The following is a 12,682-nucleotide window of genomic DNA, read 5'->3' as shown; positions in this document are numbered from 1 at the left end:
ATTCCGGACTTTTGTAACTATCTCTCTTACACTGTTTAAACAGTTCTATGGTATGAGCATATGGTTTGAATGTCTGGCAAGTCATCCTTATATATGTCGATACCTGTAACATGTGGTTTCCTGCCGCCAATTGGTGTTCCTGAGTGAATTATTACTTGCACATCAGCTGTGCAGCTACTCCATTCGCCTATTACACGGCAACAGTGGGGTATAATTGAATTCCCCACTTGAGCATTGCCCATTTGCCCTACCTTCGGGGAGACGGCCTGTATTGTGTTTTGTTGTGTGTAATTGCAACTGCTATGTGTAGAGACACGTATAGTTTGGATTCATGTCCCCAGTGGATTGTGTGTGATGGCTAGCATATGTAGTTCTACATGTGAGTGTACCTATCATCCCAACTGTCTGATAAGGGACTATTGCAAACAAAACCTGTAACATCACCGTTTGTTCCATTATACAACTGCTACGATTTCACATGGCGCCTTTAAAATGTGTCTCTCACAAGGTATGTTAATGCTTCTGCAGATGTAATTGACTGACTGGATGTTTGTGCTGTAATTACAGTCTGTATTGCTAGTTTTGTGTGTGGGGGATGTAGGTGGGTGTACGTAGCATATACAGGTATGTGGGGCTTGCATTTCTACATATTCTATATATGTGTGTGGGCTCCTTCCCTAATTATAGACCTATCAGTTAGTAGACTTTTGTTACGGGCATATACATTAGACCATTGTTATTTGGTTTCTATATAGTATGCAGGTGAGGTTGATACTTCCATACCTCCGGAATTACAGTGATATGTAAAGGGATGTTACTAAATGACAGCTGTCCCGTGTATTTCTGTCCCAGATATTAGCACTCACTGCAGTTGTGTTGGTAACTGAACCTCTTTGGCATGGATTGCCACCTTTTCAAATGGCCATTGTGGGATACTTGTGGGACACACATCGGTGTTTACGGGCTGACACATACCCATGGTCAGTACACAGGATAGCACATACTTTTATCCTCAATACATACTTATTGTTGTAGGACTTTGGCTACTTATCATATTGCATGTAACATTTACGTTTGTTACATACAGGCATAATTATTTAATGCAACTATTACATAATATATGGGACATAATAATGTCCTACAATCTTGGACATTTGCCCTTTTTAATGTTTTATGTCAGGACACAACTGCCCAGGGAGGGGCTGTCCCTCCTAATGTGGGACAGGTGGTAACCGTATGCCTATGGCTAGCTATAACCACACCTACCGTAATGATCTACCTCCGAGTTGGCACTAACAGACACACGATGCAGACATACACACACACATTACAGTCACATGGATACACACATGGCACCCTCAACACACACATACACAGACTATGGCAATCACAAACACAGTTGAACACAGTACCTACTTGGACCTCAACACCGGCAGCGGTATCTAAATGTCCTTTCATATCATGATAATATTACTCACGGTTCTAGTGTTCCAGTACTGTGTTCTTTCTGTCTTTCAGCCTCGTGGTTACTGGTATCGGTATGTGACACATTCCATAGTTGGTGGTATCCTATTTATTTGTACCTCCATGGTTGCGTACATGTCGTTGACCTATCTATATATTTGCAGATATCGGTGAATCCGTATATATCAACATATATCTCTCTACCACCCTTTCTATCTGTATTATATATATATTTGTGTATGTCATGTATACCTCTGAGACACTATATATATATATATATATATATATATACATCCTTAATCCAGTGGGACGTTTGAGATTCAGTATTACCTACCTCATTTGCATGGCATTGACTACTAATTCATAGTTACCGTGCCGAACACTGTCACAGACCCTTAGCAACCCTTGCAGCTTGGTTGTGGTGTACCATGCATACCATTGAGTATTATGGTGAAATCCTGATTTGTATTACATTGCAATTTTATGACATTTGTATATATTTTCTTTGTGTTCCAGTTTGCACACACATGCCCTGCGGTTGTACTTTGCGTTACTATGGACATGACATTAAATGTTGTTTTTTAGGTGTTGTGCATCTTTTCTTATGCCATTGGCTGTGTATTTAGCCATTGGCATATGTTAACTTTGTAATACATGAGTCTGGTCTGCTTCCATAGCTCTGATGTTCTGTTTGGGAAAATGTAAACCGTGTTTTTTGGTTTACATTTCCGTGGGCTTACGCTACGCCTGCACCCCTTCATGAATCACTATGTACCTTCATTTGCATGGTGTGGCACTGCACATGGGGTGATTAGCATACCTATGCCGAGGGCTGCGCAGTTCTGGCGTACACCGTTAGTGCACGTGGAATTGGATCGCACCTGAATCGCTCAACAACCATATTTGATGTTATACCACCTTCGCTATGCCTACGCCTGCTGCAAGCTTCATGAATCCCGGGGTCTGCCAGCAAATATGTAAAATAATTCAGTCAGCAAATATATAAAATAATTCTGGCAAAAATGAAGACAATGCAGAAATCTGAAAAGTTAAAGTGCCAAGAAATATACTTGCCACTGATTATATTTCCAGATTGTTTGAGAGAACTCAAGTAATTTCACAACGAGTTTCTAACAGTGTATGCAGCAATTTATAAACAGGGGCTATTTTAAATCAGCAAGTCTTGAAGCACTCAGATAACAAAAATGCTGTTAGACCAGTTTTATAAACTTTAACACCACCACAGAAATGGGGGTGGGGGCAGTTTCAGAAGAGATCAGGAACAGCCAGCAAATATATAAAATAATTCAGTCAGCAAATATATAAAATAATTCAGGCAAAAATTAAGACATTGCAGAACTCCGAAAAGTTAAAATGCCCAGAATTATACTTATCACCAATTATATTTCCAGACTGATTGAGAGCACTCAAGTCAGAACACAAGGAGTTTCTAACAGTGTATGCAGGAATTTACAAACAGAGGTTACTTTAAATCAGCAAGCCTTGAAGCAATCAGATAACAAAAAATCTGTTAGACCAGTTTTATAAACTTTAACACCACCACATAAATAGGGGGGAAACAGTTTCAGAAGAGCTTAAGAACAAAAAAAGAAAACAATGCCAGCAAATATGCAAAATAATTCAGTCAGCAAATATATAAAATAATTCTGGCAAAAATTAAGACAATGCAGAAATCTGAAAAGTTAAAGTGCCAAGAATTATACTTACTACTGATTATATTTCCAGATTGTTTGAGAGAACTCAAGTCATTTTACAAGGAGTTTCTAACAGTGTATGCAGGAATTTACAAACAGGGGCTATTTTAAATCAGCAAGCCTTGAAGCAATCAGATAACAAAAAAGCTGTTAGACCAGATTTATAAACTTTAACACCACCACAGAAATAGGGGGGCACAGTTTTAGAAGAGATCAGGAACAGTCAGCAAATATATAAAATAATTCAGTCAGCAAATATATAAAATAATTCAGTCAAAAATTAAGACAATGCAGAACTTTGAAAAGTTAAAGTGCCAAGAATTATACTTATCACTGATTATATTTCCAGATTGTTTGAGAGCACTCAAGTCAGAACACAAGGAGTTTCTAACACTGTTTGCAGGAATTTACAAACAGGGGCTATTATAAATCAGCAAGCTTCGAAGCAATCAGATAACAAAAAAGCTCTTAGACCAGTTTTATAAACTTTAACACCATCACAGAAATAGAGGGGAACCACATTCAGAAGAGATCAGGAACAAAAAAAACAATGCCAGCAAATATATAAAATAATTCAGTCAGCAAATATATAAAATAATTCAGGCAAAAATTAAAACAATGCAGAACTCTGAAAAGTTAATGTTCCAATAATTATACCTATAACTGATTACATTTCCAGATTGAGAGCACTCAAGTCAGAACACAAGAAGTTTCTAACAGTGTCTGCAGGAATTTACAGATAGGAGCTATTTTAAATCACCAAGCCTTGAAGCAATTAGATAACAAAAAAGCATTAAATATCTAGCATATTTATATTATTTTGATACATGTATGCCAATATATTCTAAGTAGAAAGTCTATCCCAGTAACTCTATTATTTCTATTTCCTATTATATGTTATTTTAAACATATGTAGTAATACATATATAAATGCACTTCTTAAAGAAAAATTGTATGTAGTATGCAAGTTCAGTTCTTTTAATATTTCATTTCTTATTATTCCAATATATGTAGTAACTCTAATAAATAAATTAGCCAAAAGCAGTTTAGAGTTATACTTCTAATTAGAAAAAAATAATAAATAAATAAATAAATAAATGTCAGCCTCATTCATACATCAGTCAGAATAAATGTAAGCACAGCAGTGTAAAATAAATCCACTGCATATACTCACTCGTCTTCATTAAGTCATTGAGAACACTGATAGTTTTGCAGCTGCATGCTAGTTTAATCTGGTGGAAAAATGAGTGACCACCTTTGGTTAGATTTGACTTGTCTTTTGCTGCCACTAGCAGGGCTGCATACAGAATGTATGAAACAGCAACAAACTAACTAAATAAATTAATACATTAATTAATAAAAACCTAATTCTTTGTTAACTTTCATACTTGTTCTGTACCTCTAGCCTGCATAAATCCATCTTGTAATAAGAAAGGCACTGTTGCATGCAGTATTTCATTCTGATGCACAGAAAAGGAATCACACAGAGAAGATTTAACAATCATTCTTTGCAGCTGTCAAATTTCAAGAATCACATCTGTATGTAGCCAGTAAATCCCTGATCTTTAATCTCAATGGACAGAGCTTTGCTAAAGACCATATTTAGTGCTGAAATACAACATACAAAAAGTGAAAACGGAACTCGGAACTGAATAAAAAACGATGTAAACAGATGAACAAAGTCCAAACTCAGATTTAATAAATTAAGCGCTTTCGGAAGGTTCAGTGCCCTTCCTTCCTCAGAATTAACAAACGAACAATAGACAAGCAACAATTCAATTTAAAACTTTAGTTAATCAGCATGTAAATTAATTAAACTTGTCATTGACACTTATCGTCATCTTAACTTACTAATCTAAAACAATTACAAGTTAAAAGGCATAACCTATGTCAACCTAACATTAAAACTAACTCAGTATAACTGTATATATTGTTAAAAAATCATCATTATTTCATGCATACCCAAAAGTGCACAACAATTATAAAAACTTTTGTTAATGTGTGTGTGTGTGCACAAAGAAAATTCTTTTTATTTTTTTTTTTTTTAAGAACCTAATTAACCAGCTATAGCTTTAAACAAAATTAGCCTAAAATAATGTTAAATCAATAGAGAAATGTGTAAAAATCTCCAAAACAAAAAACTTGAAAAAGTTAACTACATATTCTCCAAAGTGAGTATTCAACATAATAATGTGTTAGTGTACATAATTATAATTGACAAAATGCTGCATCCTGAAGCTGCTTTAAAAAATTATCTATTTAAGGCTAGCTTTTTCAGGATGCAAGCAATTGATATTTGTTCATTTAAACCTGGGGGGCAATGAGCTGCAGTTTTTATTTGCCAGTACAATTCTTCCATCTCAAGTTGGATTTGCCACGGACCTATATACGGGGTGTCATCAACCTGTTTCAATACTGTAAATTTAAAATAATGGTTTGGATATTCAATCAAATGACAAGCTAAAGCATTTGTTTGTTCTTTTTTTGTTGTTATAGCGTAAGTGTGTTCGTAGATACGCTGTTTGTTAATTCTGAGGAAGGAAGGGCACTGAACCTTCCGAAAGTGCTTAATTTATTAAATCTGAGTTTGGACTTTGTTAATCTGTTTACATCACTTTTTATTCAGTTCCGAGTTCCGTTTTCACTTTTTGTAAGTTCTCCAGTTTGTTTTCGGTCTTTTCAGTTGTTGAAATGCAACATCCTCAAAAATATAATTAAAAACACAAATGCTCTATCTCTTAATCTCTCATTTCATTAAGAATGTCAGTTAGAGGAGAGGAAAAAAACTAAGTATAAATCTATTTTAATGATTGTGCTATTTATTTTTAATAAATCATTTTAGAGAAGACAAATGTTCTATTATCATTCCCCTTAAAACTATCAAAATTGGGTGTATCTATAAAATTTAATGAATAATACACGAGATCCACCCTATGTGATCTGACAGGCATGAAAATCTCATTAGTATTTTCAGCACTCAACCATCAGTTTAAATATCACAAGACCTCAGTGGGAAGCTCTAACTGGCAAAACAATTTACACAGAATAATATTGTAGATCCTCAGTTTTAATGAAAGCTTTAGCTAAGCAGATCAGAATCACAGCTACCATCTTATAGGTTCATAGGTTCATAGATTAGTATTAAGCTAACTGCCCTTGTGAGCCATTTTAAGCCTAGCCAATTATCCCTTGTGAGACTCAAACCCTGCACCTTGTGTTGGTAAGGCAAACACCATAACCACTAGGCCACCCTCCCAACCCCAATGAGATTTGAACTCATGACCCCTGGTTTACCAGACCAGTGCTCTAACCCCTGAGCTACAGAGAAAATCTCCAAAGCCACAACACCCCTACCCCTCCAACCATAACACACATGCACACACACACACACACACACACACACACACACACACACACACACACACACACACACACACACACAGACCTAAGCATTTCACAAAGGAAGAAAGAAATCAAATGTCAGCACTGCAGCAACAAACATTTTATTGCCACTCACAAATCACATAAACTGTCACAGTTATCATACGAGAACTATGCATTATGATTTCTACATAAAATAAACAGCAAATTAAGACTGCAACAATAAGATAAAAATTTAAGATTAGATGTTCACAATACCACAATGTGTTCATTAACTGAAATCAAAGGTAAATAGCTCTAGTTCAGTTAAAATAAAATGGAGAAGACCCAAATATGAAATACCTATTCACAAATGGTACTGTTAAAGGAGTAAGAGTTATATTAGTAGTTTACACCTAAAAAGAACTAATCAACTATAAAAAATAAGCAATATAATGTTACTGAAACTAAATGTAAATGACTTTATGTTATAAATAAAAGGATATAATGAAAATCAAGTTCAACAGGGTTCTTTTTACCTCATATGAAGCAGTAAAATGTACCTTATTCGCATGTTTTAGAACAAAAATTATATTGAAAGATAAACTGCCATTATTATGCCTAGTAAAAACTAAGTGAAGTTAAATGATTTGCCCCTTAATTTCTTCTTCTCTTCTTAAGCTTCCATCCTGCTCTTTCAGCCTGTCCCTTCAGGGAAACACTGTTCCAGTCCATATCATCCACTTATTTTAAAATATTTTAGATATGACAAGGTTCATAGGTTCATAGGTAGCTATCGGCCCAAGGGCCTACGTAAGCCTAGCCAACAAGGTTCCCTGGCTTACGCCACCCAAGAAAGTTATTTTCCTGTGCCACTGTCAAGCAGAGAGACAGAAGTGATCCCCGAGGTGTATTTCCTATTTCCCATCCACTCATCAAGATTTTTCTTGAAGAGTGCTAATGAAGAACTTTGCTTGACATAGATGGGTAGCCTGTTCCAGAGTATGGGAAGTCTCTGGGACAGGAATCTATCCTTCCAGTATGTCCTGTTTATAGTGGTGACAAGGTTTAGGTCCCTAGAGCATGTAGCTCAGAGGGATAGGGATTTCTTGAGGTGTAGTATGTCTAATAGCTCTGGGTTTGACATAGCTTTATATGTTAGGCAGAGATCATCTCGGAGTAGGCGATATGCTATGGAGTAAAGCTGGAGTTTTTTGAGGCCAGTAATCCTCCTTGTGAGGTACTTCTGTGGCCTTTCCAGCTGCTGCAGATGTCTTGTCAGGTACATTCCAAAATGGGGCGCTGTACTCTATAATGGGTCAAATGAGTGCTGAGTAGAAGGGAACAATGACCTCTTTTTTCCTGGATGAGAACCCTATTATGATGAGGTGAGCCACATAAAAGGACTTCCTGACTACTGTGGAGATGTGACTATCAAAGGAGAGACTGCTGTCCACCTGTGTCCCAAGGTCTCTTATCACACATTTGGTGTTAAGTAAATTGCTGCCTATGTGGTAGTTCATGGGTACAGAGTTTTCAACAAAGGGGATGACACTGCACTTTTTGGCACTGAGCATGAGGCCATGGCTCTGACACCAGGCATCTGTCTCAGTGAGGCCCTTCTGTAGTATGTCCACATCATTTGGGGACTTGACTATGGCTCCTAGTTTGCAGTCATCTGTGAACTTCATTAGCCAGAGGCCTTCTGTGTTAGCCTGTACTTCAGAGAAGTTGATACCAAACTGGAGAGGTCCCAGGATGGAACCCTGTGGTACTCCACTTGTCACTGCTTTGAGGTCAGATTTGGAGTCTGCAACTTTTACAGTGTGGGTTGTCAGTGAGCCAGTTGGCAATGCATCTTGTGGTGTAGAGATTTATACCTAGTTTAGTGAGTTTAGCTATAATTCCAGAATGGGGGATGGTGTTGAAAGCCTTGGCGAGGTCAAGACAGGCTGTGTGAACCACCTTACCCTCATCTACAGCTTTGGTAACATCCTCAAAGAAGTCAATCAGGTTCAGGAAGCATGATCTGCCTTTCACAAACCCGAACTGGGTGGGATCCAGAGTTTGGAGGTTATCAATGTCTTTGTTTATGAGTTCCATGATGATACGTTCCATGGCCAACTCATGGTCTCAATCTGGCATGAAATTGTCTTTTTTAAAGTGCTCTAATTAAAGACAGAAAACATTTTCTTTTAGACATGACTGCTGCAGAATAATCATTATCAAAGTAGATTGTTTTGTCATCTATCTTGAGAGGAGATTTTGCCCAGGCCGTTTTAAGAATTAATTCCTTGTCTTGAGAAGAAAAAAAATCTCACAATTGTAGGTCTAGGAGAGGAATTATTCTTTGAGGAAGATGTAGTTAAAGACTTATGTGCTCTCTCAATTCCAAATGACATTGCTTCAGGTAAGTTTAATATCTTTGGTAGCCAGGCTGTCAGAAAGCTTACCATGTTATTCCTTTCTATTTTTTCTGGTAAGCCAAATATACGGATGTTATTTCTATGGGACCTTTTCTCTAGGTCATCAGTTTTGCTCAGAAAAGCATATTTTGTTTTAATAAAAACTCAGTGTTATTTTCATCTTCATTTAGTCTGCCTTTTTTGTCATTTAAAAAGTCCTTGATGCCAGATATTTATGACTTCTGGTGTTGAAGAGCTTACTGAATTTGATCGATTTGTTTTAGACAATTTTCTTTAAAGTTATCTAGTGTCCATTTTATCCATCTTCAAATATAACTCCTGAATATTTGTGAGAACTAACTAGATCCTTTATGAAAAATGAGTCTTGTGAATTTGCTTTTTTATGACTCATTTCCAGACAGGATGTTTGAATGATTTTTCAGATACAATTTTTACAAGAAAGAATTTCAAAATCAGAACAAAAAAAATCCTTGAAATAATCCAAGAAAACAATTAAAATTGGTTAAAATAACTGTTTATAAACAATTAGGACTGTTTTAGAAGATTCATTTCCCGTCAGAAATATAAAAAGTAGCTTTAACAGCATATTAAAACTTCAAAAGAGACCACAGCTCTGTTTCTTCTGAGTCAGGCAGAATTTTTTTCCACCCTCCCACCCAGTTACAGTTGTCTTGTTAAATACCACTGTCTTTCTAGTTGCCTGCTGCTTATGTTAATCTGACCATATATCTCATTTCCTCTCTACTTTCACTGACTTGTGTGAGTAATCACAAAATCATAATTTTTGAAATCCCTCCACTTCAACTATTTAAATTTATTGGCCATCCTACTGTATTCTATAGTACCAGAATACAAAAGTGACCACCCCTTTCAATCCATCTTGCTGTTTTAAAAATAGAAACTCTCCACTAAACCTTAAATTTTAAACAGGTAAAACTTAAGTTGCCTATTTTCACATATAACTTCTCTAGTGTACACTGCAGTGTGCATTTTTTTATCTTACCTTTAAGCATCCCTGTGACTAGCACTTGCTCTAATACCTGCTTGAAAGCACTAGGAAGCCTTAAACTGATACAAGCACTCAACTCTCCTTGTTGATAAGGAGAAATTAATAGTAGGCACTAAACAGCCTATAATTGCAAAGTACCTTGCTAAGGTAAGGGAAAACAGCTCCTGTACTTTACAAAAAAAAAAAAAAAAAGCACCAAGCCAGGCATGTCCAAGGGTCAGCTTCCGGTGATTTCTCCTGTCCAACTGGTGAATCTGGGCATACTGGGGCAATGCTGCAATTGCCTCATGTACACAGACAACCCTCTCCTCCTACCACCCAACACTACAACCTGTTAGAGATGCACTTACATAGCCAAAATCGAAGAAAAGCTCTCTCCACCCAAGATTGTGCTAGACAATCAAGAGGAGAAGGTTAACACCCACACTACACCTCAAGCAACACATAGCCCTTCTAAACCCACACCACCAACACCCACATATAGCAACACTAAATCCACATATGCAGAGGCCCTTAACTGTAACCTGCCCAAGCAACAAGGACCTCTGAAGGTGAAACGCAGACAAACACCAATCACAAACAAAGTGTCACATAGTTCACAACACCAGTGTGCCACCCAGCAACAGCCCTTAAGGCAAGACAACGTACCTAACACTTTAGTCATAGGTGACTCTATAGTCCGGCACACTGATGTCCCACTCACCAGGTTGAACAAGGAAAAAATTACAGTCAGTTGCCTGTCGGGTGCCAGGATCTGCCACATAATGCATGCACTCAAGTCACTCCACAACAAGTACAAATATGACTCTGTCATTGTCCATGATGGAGTGAATGACGTGAGATGTACTTCCCTGGACTACATGAAAAGAGACATGGAAGAGCTCTCAGATCATGTGGCCCAGGCAGGAATGACCCTAGCCCTGAGTAGCATCCTGCCTTCACCCAGAATGATACCACAATATAAGGACAAAATAATTGACTTCAACAATTGGCTAAGCTTCTGGCGTCATTCAAAGGGGATCCAGTATCTGTCTGCCTGGGACGACATGATTGACAGACCACGATGCTTTGCCATAGATGGTCTGCACCTGTCACCCCTGGGATTCAGGTTACTGGCTAAGGCTCTTGCCATCCCTATAGTGCCTTTTTTAGGCAAAGTTCAAAGGACAAAACCACCACCGTAACAGGTACAATCATGCAAAATCTGAAGATAATGCTACTCAACGCTAGAAGTCTAAACCTCAAAATGCACTCTCTCGAGGCACTCCTAAAAATGGAGAACATCGATATCTGTGCAGTAACTGAGACCTGGTTTAAGGCTCCAGACAGCACCCCTGAAATACCAGGCTACAACTTTTACCACACTTTTCAGCCACCAAACCAGGACCAAAACACTAAAGGTGGAGGAGTCTCAATATTCACCAATGATATTCACACCACCAGGCTAGTTGCCCAACACAATGCATCTGAAATTCTCCAGCTGCAACTAACACTAGGTAAGATTGCAATCCAAATTGTAGCTTGCTACAGATCCCCCACCATACCCCAAGATTCTCACTACACCTTTCTAAACATACTGGAAAATATTAAGATAGAACAAAGCACCCTAATACTGGGTGATTTTAACTACCCTGCCATTAACTGGGAAAACTACACATGTACCAACACCTTTGCCCAACGGTTCTTGGAATTCATAAATTCCAATGCCCTGGATCGACTAATCCATAGTCCCACCAGGGGCTCCAATATCCTAGACATGGTCATTACCAACATGGGAAATTGATGCTCCACACCTATGGTCACCCCCCTCGTTAGTCAGGTCTGACCATAAGCTAATCACCCTTAACATCCACATCCCACCTCAACCCCCCAGTAAGGAGACCTCCATAAAAAAACTTCTCCAAAGCAAACTTCATGCTACTGAAGTCCGAACTGACAAACTTCATGACACCCACGCAGATGGGAACTGAAAGTTCAACTGCTGAATCTTACACTAAGGCACTGTATGAGCACATCTACTCATGCATGAATCATGCCATCCCAAATAGAACCAAGATGCTCTCATCCAAAAAAAGGAAGCCAATCTGGTGGTCCCTGCCATAAACAAACTTTACAACAAAAGGAAGAAACTGTTGCAGAAAAGAGGAAAATCCCAGGATGCAAAAAAACTCCCTTACCAGCATCAGTAAGAAACTGAGATCCCTCATAAAATCCTCCAAAGCTAATTACGAAAATAAAATTGCCAAAGATTCCAAAGACAACCACAAGGCTTTCAATAACTATGTCAAGAATATAAATGGCAATGCTCAGATCTGCTCTGAGCTAAAATAGAATGGCATTAAATATACTGATCCCAAGGATATTGCCAATATCCTGGCAAATCAATTCAGTGCCAACTTCAACCCCCTCTAAACCCCCTAAATGGCCCATCTCAATACCGAAAGATTGCCAAATTCCGGTAATAATGGCCACACAGGTAAACAACGCATTCTCCAAAGCTAAGAATACAGCATCCATGGGACCAGATGACATCCCGGGCTGTGTACTACATGAACTGCAATATGAACTGGCCCCTCACCTAAGTGTCATGTTTAATCATAGCCTCACCTCAGGTTTCATGCCCACTGAGTGGCGCAGAGCTACAGTTATCCCACTCCACAAGAGGGGATCCACCTTGGATCCCGGAAACTACCATCCCATCAGTCTTA

This window comes from Protopterus annectens, chromosome 6.part0, assembly GCF_019279795.1.
Source record: "Protopterus annectens isolate FY-2018-M chromosome 6.part0, PAN1.0, whole genome shotgun sequence".
In the NCBI taxonomy this organism is placed as follows: domain Eukaryota; kingdom Metazoa; phylum Chordata; order Ceratodontiformes; family Protopteridae; genus Protopterus; species Protopterus annectens.
Note: the sequence above shows the minus strand (reverse complement) of the source record.